The sequence below is a fragment of the Jaculus jaculus genome, chromosome X, assembly GCF_020740685.1.
Source record: "Jaculus jaculus isolate mJacJac1 chromosome X, mJacJac1.mat.Y.cur, whole genome shotgun sequence".
NCBI classification, from domain to species: domain Eukaryota; kingdom Metazoa; phylum Chordata; class Mammalia; order Rodentia; family Dipodidae; genus Jaculus; species Jaculus jaculus.
The window spans coordinates 78285319-78301685 of NC_059125.1; the positions used below are offsets into that span (position 1 = coordinate 78285319).

Here is a 16367-nt window from a genome sequence, read left to right on the forward strand (position 1 = left end):
AAAAGCAAGTGTTAAGGAAAGAAAGAAAACAGAGGGAAAAATAAAAGAAAAGGCATCACCATGTAACCTGTATTTCTTTACTCTGTGGCATATATTTAAAAAATAATTCAAGGGCTGGAGAGATGGCTTAGCGGTTAAGCGCTTGCCTGTGAAGCCTAAGGACCCTGGTTCGAGGCTCGGTTCCCCAGGTCCCACGTTAGCCAGATGCACAAGGGGGCGCACGTGTCTGGAGTTTGTTTGCAGAGGCTGGAAGCCCTGGCGCGCCCATTCTCCCCCTCTCCCTCTATCTGTCTTTCCCTCTGTGTCTGTCGCTCTCAAATAAATAAATAAATAAATAAATAAATAAATAAATAAATAAATAAATAAATAAATAAATTTTAAAAAATAATAATAATTCAAGCTACTGATTTTTTTTTGGCTTACTTATCTTACAAGCCTTGAAATTCTTCTGTCCACAACTGTGAAGTAATTTTAAATCTACTTTTTTATTTTTTAGTATCAAGGGCATATAAGTCATAAAGTGTTTTCCTTTATTTGTTTTTCATTTATGAGTTGCATCCTATATTGACTTTAAATCCACCCAGAGTTTTAAGTGAAGATTTATCTCTCCTGTGAATAATGAATCAAACCTCTTTTAGATCAATTAAGTAAATCACTTTGGACCCAGTCTATTGCATTGTTTATAGATTAAATTCTTTGTTCTTTGTATGTATTAAGTATCTCCTTACAAGAATATGTAATTAATAACATACTAGTCTCCAGAGGGTGTAGCTGTTACATATTTGTGTGAGTTAACAATACATTTCTTGCAACTTGCTCATATATATCTAAATAAAATATCAAAATTATGCAGTTATATTTTTGTTGTCATTCTTTCAAATATTCTAATGAACTAATTTTCAAATAAATGATTAAAGTATTCTAAAGACTCCAAACTCAAATCTGAAAATTTTTACCATTCATCAGTAGGTCATGCAATACAAGGAAAGCATCCTTCAATGATGATTTTAGATCAAGCCATAACTTTCCATGAAATCTTTCATAAAGTAGCATGCTGAAAGTATTGTTAAATAGACCATCCTTATTTGTGTAAAAAAATTTCTAAGACAAATTTTAGTTATACTATCACTTCAAGTATGATCTTTGTGTAAGTAACCCCTATAGGTATAATTTTTTAGCAACAAGGTGAAGAACAAAAGAGTCATTCCAATAAACATGTTCATAATCTTTCAAAGTGAGACTTTATCTTGTTATGAAATTGTGTTGTCTTTAACAGGGATATTCTATTGAATAGCACTAATAAGGCTAATATACTCATTAGTATATTGGGCATGAGAATACTCACTTTCACTTTAATGTGAGAAATGAATAAAGATTCAATAGAAAAGAATATGAGCTGCATTAAAACAAATAGTTAAGGAAAAATAACACCAGAATGAACTGAAGAATAATTACCTTTGTTCACTAAAGTTCATTAGAGACAAAACAATTTGACACTAGCCAAATTACAGACTTTATAAAATGAAAGATACTTAACCTTCCAAGACACTCAAAATGAAAAAAAAAATTAACACATTTGTCCTTGTTATTAAGCAGTAGAGCACAGCATGTACTCATTTGGTCTTTGGGGTCAGACACAGCTAGTGTGAAGGTGGGAAATTTAATCTCTTAACCTTTCGTTTTTCATTGTTAACTGTATCATTAATTTAGATGCTTTTGAAGTTATTAGCATATTGCAAAGCTGTAGAGCTGAATATGTTTTTCATTATATTTTGCATGTGTATGCTATTTGTATATGTATATGCACGTTTGTATTATGTGGATATACATATGTGTGAGTGTGTATACCCATGTGTGCATGCAAGCAGAGGCCAGTGGTCAACATTGGGTGTCTTTTTCTATTGCTCTACACATTATTCTATGAGATAAATTCTATCAATAAAGGTAGAGCTCATTGATGCAGCTATGGTAGCTAGCTAATATGCTCCTGAGACTCCCTGCTTCCATCTATCCAGTACTGGGTAGATTCAGGAATGCAGCAACAGAACTAACATTTTTCTCTGGGCCATGTAGATCTGAACTCAGGTCACTATGCCTATGGGACAAGCACTTTACATGCTGACCCATCTTACCAGACTCTTTAATAAGTAGTTTTTATATATTAATTGTAATCACTGATTGTTTATCACCATATATTAAGAAATGTGTACATACAAGAAAAAATGCTCATAAACTTCAAGACCACAGAAACATCAGAACATAAAATAATTCTTCCCAGTTAATTTAAAGGGGCTTACCCTTCATCAGGATTCTTCTCTTCATTCTGAAATAAGTGGCTGTTAGGTACTTTAAGGTATATTCAAGAATTCGGGAATTATTGGCTGGAGAGATGGCTTACCAGTTAAGTGCTTGCCTGTAAATACTGAGGACCCTGGTTCAAGGCTCGATTCCCCAGGACCCATATAAGCCAGATGCACAAGGTAGAGCATACGTCTGGAGTTCATTTGAAGTGGCTGGAGGCCCTGGCACACCCATTCTCTCTCTCTCTCTCTCTCTCTCTCTCTCTCTCTCTCTCTCTCTCTCTCTCTCTGTGTGTGTGTGTGTGTGTGTGTCGTTCTCTCTCTTGTTTGTTGCTCTTGTCTTGGGCTACCACCAATCATGGACTACAAGAGAGCCTATACCTATTATATTCTCTATAAAAAATAAGGGTTTTACCTTTTATCTAGTGTTAACTTTATTCTCTGTTGGAGAATCTGTTTCTATTTTTCAGATAGATGCAGATCCTTAGGAAAGAACCACCCCATCATACCTCAAAAGGGCCCCAGCTGAAACTGAGAATAATTGGCAAAACAAGCAAGGGTGCTGTTTTCTTGGTGAACCTGGTACCAGCACAATGGTGAAGGAAATTGACACAGAGAACAATCAACACCTACCAAATGAAATATCCAGAGGCACAGAGGTTCCCAACACCTCATCAATAAAGCAGAACCAAAAATGAACCCAACATGGCTCAGGAAAATTTTGCAGAAGAGGGGGCAGAAAGAATGTCAGAGTCACACATTGGGTAATGATATGCAGAGACATTTCCTCCTACCCATAATTGAGGGAAAACTCCACAATGCATGACTCATATACCTCAACAAGGAGGGGCCAAGGAGAGGGAGTAGGACATGAAGGAGGCTAACAATGGTAACAACTTGACTATATTCACTGAGTACAAAGCTAGTTAATAAAAATGAGATAAATTAAAAAGTTACTGAAAAAATTAAATAAAAATAAGTAACAACAAAAAATTAGAATAAAAAAGAATTAGGGAATTATTATATCCCATATATTATACCATTTTATGTCATATGATATGGCTGCACTATTTTTTCAAGTAATTTTATGTATACTTCTCATGCTTAAAGATTGTCACTTCTTCATTATCCCTATTAAAATCTATATTCAAAGAGAAAGATGAAAATGATAACACTGCAATAACATTTTAGGTAATCTAAAATAATTGGCAGCCAGAGGATATAGTAAAAAAGGTGACTTTAATTTGAGAAGCTTAAGTCATTGGGTTATTGATTAATGCTACATTTTATATATTATCAATAGAACAATCAATGTAACTTTCATGTCCTATTGATATTTCTCAATAGTACTTGGTCTTTAAATTAAAAAAAGCTTGAAATTATGATCTTATGAGCAAGTGTCATATGAAATTTGTTTTTGCTACAATGTAAAAACAATTTTTTATATCTAGATTCAATTAAAATTTTTCTCAGCAAACTTTCTTATACTGATGTAACAAATAGGTTATAAAACAGGATATTTCACTGCCCTATCCTATGTTCCAAGAAAAAAAAAAAAACAAAAAAAACATGTCAAAGAAAATCCATGTGAGAAAATAACAGGTTTGGAGGGGTGCAGAAGAAAATAACTAGAGTATTCATTTTCTATTTATTAAGTTTTTAATAAAAATAATGACTTTTAAAATCACATTCAATGTATTAATATAAAGAAGAATACAGAATTTTCACTCACCTTGGTGAAAACCATTAAGATATTTCTCAAGCAATACTATAGATCACAGAAAAGGGACTGAATCACTCACTCAGGTATGCATTTATTCAACACATAGATATTACGGATCTATTGGATGTTAGTAATGCTTTTGGTTCTGAGATAAAGCAATATAAAAAACTGATAAGTATCCTTCCATTTGTGGATCTCATTCTAGTGAGGGAATATGGAAAATAGAAAATCAATAAAAAGATAAAGCATAAAATGGCAAAGGGTCATAGAAATTCTGGAGAAAAATAAAACAACAAAAATATAGTCAAGTACTGAAAATAGGAATATACCATTTAAAATAGGTCTATTGTAATTTAAAACTTAACTAAGAAAATCATATGGTCTCAAGGATTTGAAAATGATGAGGCCCAACTCCTGCACATGGTAGAAGAAGAGCTTCTCAGGCAGAAGAGTAACTAACACCTGAAACAGAAGCACTCATACTTTGAAAAACATGTGCTTTGGGGCTGGAAGGATTGCTTAGTGGTTAAGGTGATTGCCTGCAAAGCCAAACGGCCCAGGTTCGATTCTCCAGCACCCACATAAGCCAGATGCATGAGAAGGCACATGGGTCTGGAGTTCATTTGCATGAAATCTCTCTCTCTCTCTCTCTCACTCTTTCCCTCTGTCAAATAAATAAATAAATAAAAACAAAATATTTAAAAAAGGAAAGCAAGTGACTCAGCAAACAATAAGCAAGCTGGATTATAAGAAGTATGAAGGAAACTAGACCATAAAGGCAATGGTCTGCATATTATTTCACATCTTGTAAATTTCTGAGTGAGCTTTAAAACCAAACAAGTGATTTAGGAATAGTAACATGATCTTCTGTGTATTTTAACAGTATTTTTGTCTTTGCAAACATGGTAGGAAGACAAGTGACACTGAGACCCATTAGGAGACTTTTGTAACAATCTAGGTAGGGGATAACGGTGGGATACTAGGAGTAGATTTCTTTCAAAATGATATTTCTTGAAGCATTCCTAGGAAAACCAATGTGTTTTATTTTCATTTGTATTAATTTTAAATTTTACTGTATGAAAATAGCGCATATTGGGCATATTCTCATTAGATCATTATTTTATGTTTCCTTTCTTTCAGCCCCATTCCACTGAGGGCCTCATCAGTACGGTTATTGGTATTCACTGTGGGGTCATGAACAAGTCAACCTCTGGGTGGTGAGACAGAGCTACAGGATAATCCTTCCCACCTTAAAGCTCTTACAATCTTTCCACCCCATCTTCCGCAATGTCCCCTGAGCCTTGGTGGGCATGCTGTAAGTCTCATTTAGTGTGAAGCCCTTTTCATTCTCTAAATTTCTGTGTTGATGAGTTTTGAATTTTTTTTTTTTAACTGTCTACTGCCATCTTCCTGGAGGAGGTTGACAGGATATAAGTGAGGGCAGCACTAAAAGTGTTTTTAATTGTCTTAATGAAGGTATTATTGAAGAAGAGTTAAAGATGAAAACTAAAGCAACATAATTACCATTGAATTAATGTGAATAATTTTGTTAAGTGTTTTAAGAAGAAAAGCATAAGGTACTATGTTTTGATCATATTAAAAGAGAAATAGGAGCAGGAGAATTCTTTTTACATAGGTAGTCAGTTAGGAGTGCCCAAAGAAGGAACAAAAAGAGGTATCACACTGTCTGCTTCATGAGAACTGGAATTCAGTGTCTATTCCTGTCTGATTGCTCAAAGACAGTAACCCTACTTACATGTCCTGGCCTCTTCCTAAGTGTTGCATTTCATCCTCATGGCTCCATCTGGTCTCCATGCAGATAGACAGCAAATATGCTTCAAACTGCCCAAGGCCATTTCCAAAAAACAAGACAGTGTTGCACACCCAAGGACCCTTGTTAGGAGCCGTGCAGATGCCATTACAAGTTGGCGCCGGTTTCCGGCCTCTTCTTGGTCACAGCTGGTGTAAATCAAGCACAGTGCACATGCTCCAACCCGTCGTGGGCCGATGCTAATGAGGCATCCAGAAAGTAACCAATCACTGGTGGCCACATATCCTCAGTTGACCAATCATTTGTGGGTAGGCAGCCTAAAACCCTATATAAACAGTTGCCTTTCGTGGTTCTGGGTCTTCGCATCTAGCAGCTTGGCAGTCCCCCATAAAGTGTGTTCAGAAGAATCCTGATTGTGGCGTCCTCCTTGCTGGTGAGGCGGGCATGACAAGTGGTGCCGAAACCCCGGGAATTGACATCTTGCACCAGCGAAGATCCCTGTTTTAAGGAGGATTCAGAACTGACACACGGGACGGACGGATCCGGACTTTTTTCTGAGAGGTATGCTGCCCTGGGAGGTTGATCCTATTGTTGTGATTTTCTTCTTGCCCTGTGTGCTCATTAAAGTGAAAGAGGGCCAGAGGACTTTAGCGGAACATCAGGACAATATGTCAGAAACAGAAAAAAGGGAACAAAAAGGAAAACAGAATAAAAGGAAAGAACAAAATGTAATGAAGGGTAATGGTAAAAAGAAAACTAAGGTTAAAGATTTAGAAGGTAATAAAAGGAAAGAACAAAATGTAATGAAGGTTAATGATAAAAAGGAAACTAAGGTTGAAGATTTGGAAGGTAATAATTTGTATCCTTTATTAAGTGAATTCAAACATTTACATGTGGCAAGCTCATCAAGTTCTGAGACTGCTTCTGTAAGATCTTTTGAATCCTCAGACAGCGAAGGGGAGTTGGACTTGTATGATGAGGCTGTGTTAGAGGAGGAAGCTGACAGGTATCAGGCTGAGAGATATCGCCCTGACCCTCCTGTTGTGCCTTCTGCCCCACCTTTAACAAATAGGGAAGTACTGAGATACATGGAGGGAACTTCTTTCTGCAAGCCAAAAGAAATAAGAAAAATTCAACAAATATTTCCAGTGTTTGACGATCCAGCTCAGGGCCGATATCATGAGCCCATAGGACATAAACAGTTAAAAGATCTTGCAGAGTCAGTTAGGACGTATGGGACTAATGCCTCCTTTACTCAGGCTCAGGTAGAGAGGCTCACTGCTCATGCAATGACTCCTGCAGATTGGTATAATACAGTGAAAGCCTGCTTAACAATGGGACAATATCTTGATTGGAAATCTATCAAGATGCCTGCGCCACTCAGGCTAGACACACTTAATTTTTTAAATTTGGACGTGATGGGTAGGTCAGCAGCAGACAGGCATTGTCTGCCACCATCACCAGTTTCAGAAAAAATAAAATGGAAAGATGTTATATCTAATCAATGGAAGGGCCCGGATCCTGTTTTAATAAGATCCAGGGGAGCTGTTTGTGTTTTTCCACAGGATCAAGATAATCCCATTTGGGTTCCTGCCAGACTGACGCGAGTGGTCAAAGAGAGTCCAGAAAAGGATGAAGATCATGATTGCTGTGCTGATGATATTACCCCTGTTCAACCTGCTGGGGATATGGACAGAACCCCGTTGGGGAATACTCTCAGTATTCCCAAAACCTCTACCTGTAATACATGATGCTGTTCTCCTAGTTCTATGACTTTGTTTAGAACCAAAAGAGATTTTGGGATTACTACAGCCATTGTGGCTGCTATTACTATACAAACTGCTGCGACTTTGAATAATTTATCAGCTAATGTAGCTAATACTTTGGATGTTCAAACTTCTATTAATGCACAATTAAGAGGAGGGTTAATGATTGTTAATCAAAGAATTAATTTAGTGTAAGAACAAGTTGATACTTTATGGTAATTGGCACAATTGGGATGTGAATGGAAAATGGATTGTGTATAATCTGTCACGCCAGTTATCACATTATTTGCTTACTAACTGGACTGCTGACCCATGTGAATTCAACACGAGTGGACTTGTCTTTGGTTACGGGATTATTGGATTCAACACAAGTGGACTTGTTTTTGGTTACGGGATTATTATATAGAAAGCTACCCTCTATTTGAAGGAATGGGCTGGAATGGGTTCCATGATGCTGTTGATGATCGCTGCTGCAGTCAGATGTCTATGGTGTTTCTGTAAAATGCGAAGTCAAAGACTCAGAGACAATGCTATGCTAGTGCAAGCATTTGCTGCACTGGAAACAGGACATTCACTTAATGCTTGGTTGATAACTCTGAAACAATAGGGAGCTGAAACCAGTGATTGGTGCTTACTCTGGGCCTCATTGGTACTTGCATGATGTGCCTGTGCATAATTTTACAATTGCTTGACCTGTACATTTCTCTCCTCTGTTAAGCTGTCTTGTGGCCTTTGCACCCTGAGAGCTTGTTCTCATTGCACCAGGTTAGGCATAAGACTTCTAGTTTTATTTCACACTCAGCCTTTGCACATCCCTGAGGAATAACTCATTGCACAGGATAAGGTGAGTTGTGAGTTTTCCAAGGCCTTATAACCTTGATCGCCTGTTGCCAGAAGTGGGAAAGGCTAGATCGGTGATTTGGTCCCTTGGTGTCTGAATAATAAAAAAGGGGGAGATGTTAGGAGCCGTGCAGACGCCATTACAAGTTGGCGCCGGTTTCCGGCCTCTTCTTGGTCACAGCTGGTGTAAATCAAGCACAGTGCACATGCTCCAACCCGTCGTGGGCCGATGCTAATGAGGCATCCAGAAAGTAACCAATCACTGGTGGCCACATATCCTCAGTTGACCAATCATTTGTGGGTAGGCAGCCTAAAACCCTATATAAACAGTTGCCTTTCGTGGTTCTGGGTCTTCGCATCTAGCAGCTTGGCAGTCCCCAATAAAGTGTGTTCAGAAGAATCCTGATTGTGGCGTCCTCCTTGCTGGTGAGGCGGGCGTGACAGACCCTCTCTTTCCTGCATTTCTTATAATCCACAATACCAGGTAGGGTACCAGTTTGTTAATCCATGGGGGAATAAATCAGACTTTGACGAACAGGACACTCCTTGAGCACTCAGGCCCCTTCAAAAGAGTCTACATTTTTTCTGTTGCCCCAACACAGGTTAAGCACTAAGGAAGAGAAAGTATTAACATTACATTGAATATAAATTGCTTTTTTATTTTTGATAGTCATATGTGTCCTGGTGTAGCAATAGAACCTTGCTGATCTAGGACCAGTTTTCTCTTAACCCATGAAAATTCTGTTCTTTTTTTTTTTCATCCATGATATTCTCCTCTTTGTTCTTGTAAACTCTCTTTGAAAACATTTCCCATTCTTGTCCCTGCATAAATTATGTCTTGTTTTTCAAGGTCTACCTGAAGTTCTCCTTCACTGAAGTCAATTTTCTGACTACCCTTGTTATCCATAAATCATATAAAATATCTAAATATATAATTTAATCTTTAAGCATATACTCTTTAAGTATTTAAATTTTGAAATATTTGTTTTATCTACCAGAATATCAGATTCTTATGTTAAGATTCAATGTTATACCTTTCAATCTGTGCATAAACTGGAATTCTCTGTATTAACTCTGTAATGTCACAAATTATAAGTGTTTTGAATTAATAATGATATTGTACTATTGTATTTCAATATGTCACCTTTAGAAAAATTCTACAAATGGCTCCTCATGATTAGTGGTTCTGAAATCTCACCTCCTACTTCACTAGTGCTAGAGACTTAATTCTTATTCTATTTACACAAATGTCTCTGCTTATTAAAGATAATGAATGATTCTTTTCTTCTGAATTAGAAAAAATATTTTTACAACTATATATTCTCCCATGTATATTTACATGGGAATCATTTTAAATAGTCCATCATCAAATAAAGTCTATTAAACATCTTTTATGGTGAAATCAAAGGATGAAATTAAGTACTTGTACATATGAAAGAATTAATGACATGCTAATATTGGGAATGAGTTGAAAGGAAAACATAATATTTGTTAGTACAGGTTAAGTATTATACCATTTATATCCCTCAAATCATAATTATTCAAAAATGATACATTTATTTATCAGATAAAATTAAAATGCTGGTCTGACAATCAGGCATGTGTTCTGCACTTTGTTGATTAACAAAACAAACATACCCCTTTTTCATCCTTTTGGGTATGGTGGTTTCCTGAGTGTAACAAACTGTGAAGGGTCTGAGATTGATTGCATTTTAAGCCTAACAAGTGAGCATACAACAAAACCAGGCATCCTGCTATGAGTAATTAAGCTTATAAACCAAATAAGGTATATCATTATCCAAAGTCATATCAGTAGCAAAATTCCATAAGGTCACACAACAGGGACAATTGATATATTCACATGTGGTGAGCTGGGTTACATAAACTAAGGGAACTCACAATTTGAGAGTAACTATGACATTCCTGATTTTATAAGAAAGATATATTCAGTGATGTGCTAAGTACTTAAAGATGCTTGTTTGAAAAGTCTGATGGGGGCTGGAGAGATGGCTTAGTGGTTAAGCACATGCCTGTGAAGCATAAGGACCCAGGTTCGAGGCTCAATTCCCCAGGACCCACTTTAGCCAGATGCACAAGGGGGCGCACGCGTCTGGAGTTCGATTGCAGTGGCTAGAAGCCCTGGCGCGCCCATTGTCTCTCTCTCTCTCTGCCTCTTTCTCTCTCTCTGTCTGTTGCTGTCAAATAAATACATAAATAAAAAAAATTCAAAAAAAATTCTGATGGGGGAGGTTCACTTCCTAGTATTCACATAAAAAGTGCACATGTTTCTGAAGATTATCTTCAATGGCAATAATCCCTCACAATCCCATTCGTTCAGTCTGTCTTCTTCCTTCTCCTTAATTTCCTTGCTCAAAACCAAATAAATACTGTATATTAATGAATGAGCATATATATATACTCATTCATTCATTCATTGTACTAGACAGTGGTCATTCCTGATGATTTATTTGTAGCACTAGAGATAGAATCGATAAAATACATTTTTTTAGTTATTCAACTATACATGAAAGGATAGTTCCAAACAAAAAGTAGCCATTGTTACATACACAAGACATGTCGACATTGTGAATTATCTTCTTATTCTAGGGTCTCTCATTGTCCAAATCACTTAACAGAAAGAAAGAAACCTATATAAAGAATGGCCATTTCTTAAGATATTTATTCAATAGTCAACTTCCATTCATATTCAGTTGTTTACTACTAGTCATATTCTATACTTATTTAAAAGATACCTGAGAAATATGATCTAGTCATAACTTTGTCCTAGATACAAAATGTTTATCAGGAAAGAATTTATTTGAGGGTTTGGGAGTTGGCTCGACATTTAAGACACTTATTTGCAACCCTTCTGTCATGAGTTTGATCTCCTTCATTACTACATAAAGGCAGACAGAAAGTGGCATATGCATCACACAGCTACAGCAATGGAAAGTGGAGCCATGAGAATCAGGAAGCTTGTAAACAGTAGAGGCTTCAAAAAATATAGCATGCATACCAATTTATACACTCATCATTTGCATGAAAATACACATACATACTTATACATAATCAAATACTAAATAATTCAAATGTCAAGGAGATATTAGATTTTGGTGAGTACACATTATGTAGAATACTATCTACACTCACAAAACATTGACTGGGTTTTCTATTTTATTTCACTACATTCTTTTGACAATTCTATATGGGATTTATTTTTCATATGAGAAAAATGTTTACTGATCATAAGCAATTGTCAATAGGCATATTTATAGAAGGCAAGTTATCACTAAAACTTCTCACTCCTAGACATTTCATTTGACTAGCCTTCTTTGTCTGTAAAGTATTTTATCAAATAGCTTCTTAGAGTCTTATGATTCTTAGAACCTCTATGCAAGGTAATGAGATCACGTTCTATCATGGAAGGGGCAACATTTTATTGTCACTAAAATATACTTATGCTGAATATTAATTTGCCTTCTTTGCACTAAATTCTTCAAACACCCCTGTTCATGATTATGCATATCTTATCCATCATCATGAATTCTACACAATATTGCTACATCAATATTCTACACAATATTGATCCTCATCAAGGCTCATTTCTTATCAGTCAAATAATGTGTGACAATGTGCCCATGTTTATGAAATCCAATAGTCTTCTCTTGTTTACCACCATATTATGACAAGATTTGTTTATGCAAGAGATGGAGATAGAAAATTGGCATACGAGGGCCTCTAGCCACTGAAATTAAATTCCAGATGTGTACACCTCCTTGTGCACACTTGCATCACTTTGTGCATCTTGCTTATGAGGAACCTCAAGAGTTGAACATGGGTCCTTATGCTTTGCAGAGAAGCACCTTAACCTTTAAACCATCTATTCAGGGACACAAGATTTTTATTTATTTATTTTAGAGCAGAAAGGGGGGGCAGAGAGAAGGATAAAGAGAGAAAGAATTGATGCACCAGGGTATATACCCACTTCAAACAAATTCCAGATGCATGTGCCACCTTGTTCATCTGGCTTTAGTGGGTCCTGGGGAATGGAATCTGGGTCCTTTGGCTTTGCAGGCAAATGCCTTATGCACTAAGCAATCTCTCTGGCCCAAGATTTTGTTAACTGTGTAATAACCTTTTGAAAATCACATCATCAGCTAAATACTAGTATCTCAGAATTCTAGAGAAGATTATATAGGAATTTGAATACGTGGTACTATTTCCCCAACAAAAAATTTTATCACAGCAACTGAGGTTAGCAAGTCAATGCTATACTATTGAAATTATCTCTAGTAACATCCAAAAGGAATTTCTGTTCACTACTCATGTGACTCCCATGGCCCATTGGGTTAAAAACACTAGTTCTAAAGATACGAATGTTTTCACTAATAGAAACAGTAGTGACTGAACTAGCATGAAAGGTAAAACATCCCTAAGTATACTTTAGGGACCCTGAAATTTCCAAATCAAAAGCCAATGAAGACAGTTGCAATAGTAGCTGTCAAGGTTAATTCTGATAACCAAGAGGGAAATTATAGAGATTCCATATAAATATAACCTTAAATTTTGTCATTTTTTTGGATGCAATCCATAAGATTTTGCATCTTGTATACTTGTTTTATTTTGTCTCAAAGTATTTTCTAATTTACCTTGATACATGAGGTATCTAGGAATATATCTTTTTATATATTTATTAATTTTCAATTTTTTCCTACTGTTGATTTCTAGCTTCATTTCTTTGTGATTAAAAAATACATTGCAGACTGTGCTGCTGGGGTGGTGGTGTCCAGGCGCAGACATGGAGCACGCTGCGGTGCCGCGGCAGACCGAAGGAGGCACGGAAAGCCCAACAGTGCCAGGGGCTGCGGGCCAGGGAGGAGCCCTGGTGGAGCGTACTGCCACCCCAGGCGGCCTGGCTGTCGTGAGCCCTTACCACACCCACCGGGTCATAGACCCAGCGGACCTAGTGGCGCTCGCCGGTAGGTGCAGAAGTTTATTTTAGGTTTTTTTTTTTTTTTTTTTTTTTTTTCGAGGTAGGGTCTCACTGTAGCCCAGGCTGACCTGGAATTCACTATGGAGTTTCGCCACGAGACTGGCACCCAGTACCTGGTGACAGCACTCATCAAAAACAAGATCCTTTTCAAAACCCGCCCTAAGCCCATTATCACTAACCTCCCCAAGAAATTATGAAGGAACTCTGGATTTTCCCTAGAGAGGGGCCAACTCCTTGGTCTTGCGCTCCACTGCCACCTCAAGGTTGACTGGATGGTTCCCTGGGACCTCAGGGGGGTCCTGTTATGAACCCAGGCCATCCACTAGGCATGAGCTCGGACCCTGTCCTTATGGCAGCAGGTTCTCGTGGTGGAAATGTGGTCCCATTTCAAAGGAATCCGACTCCTTGTCCAAGTTCATCAGGCTCATTGGCTTCAAATCCAGCACCTTTTCCTGCTGGTGCTCGTGACCCAAGCATGGCTGCTTTCCCAAGAGGAATGAATTCCACCAGCATGGGTGCAATTTCTTTCCCAAGGCCAGGTGGCCTCTTGGGACCAGGACAAGCTCTAAATCCTAGAACAGGGTATCTTCCAGGGCCTCTGTCTAACCCAAGGTTGGGATGTCTTCCAGGCCCAGGTCCCATGTCCAACCCAAGAGTAGGTGGTCTCTTGGGAGTGAGTCCTGACCCCAGAAGTGGTGGCCCTATAGGTCCTGGATGTGGACCCAACCTGAAGGCGGGCGTCTTGTCATCTGGGAGTGGTCCTTCCAATCCAACGCCAATTGGCTTGGGCCCTGGACTGAGTCCCAATCTGAGGACAGGCTTTTTAGGTGCAAATCTTGCTCCTAGGTCAGGCATATTTCCAGGGCTAGGCCTGGGGCCTAACCCATGAGCAAGTGGACTGGGTCCAGGTCTTGGATCCAACCCAAGGGCCAGTGGCCTGGACCCAGGTCCAAATCTGGACACCAGAGCATGTGGCCTCTTGGGCACAGGATCTGGCCTTAACTTAAGAATGGCTGGACCTCAAGGTCTAGATCTTGCCCCCATTTTAAGAGCTGCAGGTCTTTGAGGAGCAAACTCAGCATCTTTCTCACAGGCTTCTGGAAACATGGGCACAAGCCCATCCATGAGGAGGGTACCTGGCCCCTTAGGCCCAAATACAGGTCCTAGCCCTCGAGGCATGGGTTTTCCTGGGACAAACCCATCTCCCATGTCAAGGGCTTCTGGCGCTATAGGCCCTAATTCAGCTCATTTCTGAAGGCCAGGTGGTCCTATAAGGATAAATGCTGGTCCCTTTCCAAGGAGGACAAGTTCAGGAGGACTGAACCCAGCTGCCTTTTCTCAGTCTTCTGGCACATTAGCTTCAAACCCAGGTACCTTCCAGAGGCCTAATGGCCTCCAAAGCTCAAATAAAGGCATTTTCCCAAGAGCCTCTGGGCCCCTGGTTCCCAATCCAGCCAACTTTCAAAGGGCCACTGGCCTGCAAGGTCCAAGTCAGCTACCTTCCCAAGGTCTGCTGGTCCATTAGGCCCAGGACAAGTTACCTCCCCAAAGTCAGCTGCTGGGCACTTGGGCTCTTCTGCAGGTCCTGTGGGTATCAACCAAGCTCTTTTTGCAAGACCAGCTGGTACCCTGGGTCTAAACCCAGCTTCCTTTCCAAGGATGAATGGCCCTGCAGGCAAGAGTTTAGTTCCATTTCCTAGAGTGGGGAGCCTTCCTGGTGCAAACTCAGCTGTTTTCCCCAGACCAGGGGGTCCAATGGCTGCAATGTACCCAAATGGAATGTTGCCCCCTTAAGTACCACTTTCCCTCCAGGACCACTTTGTTTTTCAAAGCACTGTGGTTCAAAGTAGGGAAACTCTTAGGTAAAAGAGTAGATTGGGAGCTACTGTCTGAAGAACACAGGTGAGGCTCAAGTTCAAGTGAGCCTTTCCCACCCCACTCCCTTGCTTTTTTCTTGACTGAAGATGAAATATTGTTAGTGGGACATGGACTGTGGCAAGCAGGAAGGATCTTGTCCTCAAGAGAAAGGATCTCCGGCCTTCCTGAGCCCTGCTGTGCTTTAGTCCCACAGCTGTCTGCCCCTGTTTCTTCCTAGTTTCTTGACTTGTTCTGGTGGACTTTTCCTCAGGGATACACTGGCCCCCAGGTCCTAAGCTGTGTGCAGCCCTGTGCTCTCCACTGGAGAATCAACTCACTTGTTCTACGGAGTTGCTGCATAATTGGAATTGGACCAGGCTTCAGTAACTGACCAGGGTGACGTGAACCTGGTCCCCTTCTACTGCCAGACCATTCCCTGGGAGCTTATACACAGAATGAGGAGATGGACCACAAGAGGTGGGGCTGACCCACCAACTTTACTTGTGAATAGGCCTGTGGCTCCTTTCTCCTGTCACATAGAGGTGGCCAGACTTAGGGCTCCTCTGTTCATCCAGTTCCCTCTCCACTGGTACTCCCAATCAAGAACCTCAAATTTTAAACTGATTGGATGGGAATTGGGGGTGGGGGAGGAGGAGGAGAAATCACTGTGCTTTGTTGAGCCTGATGTGAAGGATGGTGTTTTTCCTGCATTGTATCTTTACTATTTCTTTAATAAATTGGATAAGGGCTGGAGAGATGGCTTAGTGGTTAAGCGCTTGCCTGTGAAGCCTAAGGACTCCGGTTCGAGGCTCGGTTCCCCAGGTCCCAGTTAGCCAGATGCACAAGGGGGCGCACGCGTCTGGAGTTCATTTGCAGAGGCTGGAAGCCCTGGTGCACCCATTCTCTCTCTATCCCTCTATCTGCCTTTCTCTCTGTGTCTGTTGCTCTCAAATAAAATAAATTAAAAAAAATTAAAAAATAATAAATGGGATAAGAGGGAAAAATACATTGCATAATTTGAATGTTTTTAATTTATTGATACTTAGTGGCCTAATATGTAAAATATTAAAGAAGATCCAATTGAAATGCAGTTAGTGTGACATACACAGGGTATGTA

General features: G+C 39.2%; 1 pseudogene; it reads left to right on the forward strand.

Annotated features, from left to right (window-relative positions):
- Positions 1–13586: 13586 nt before the first annotated feature.
- LOC123456714 lies at positions 13587–15241 on the forward strand (annotated as a pseudogene).
- The last annotated feature ends 1126 nt before the right edge of the window (positions 15242–16367 follow it).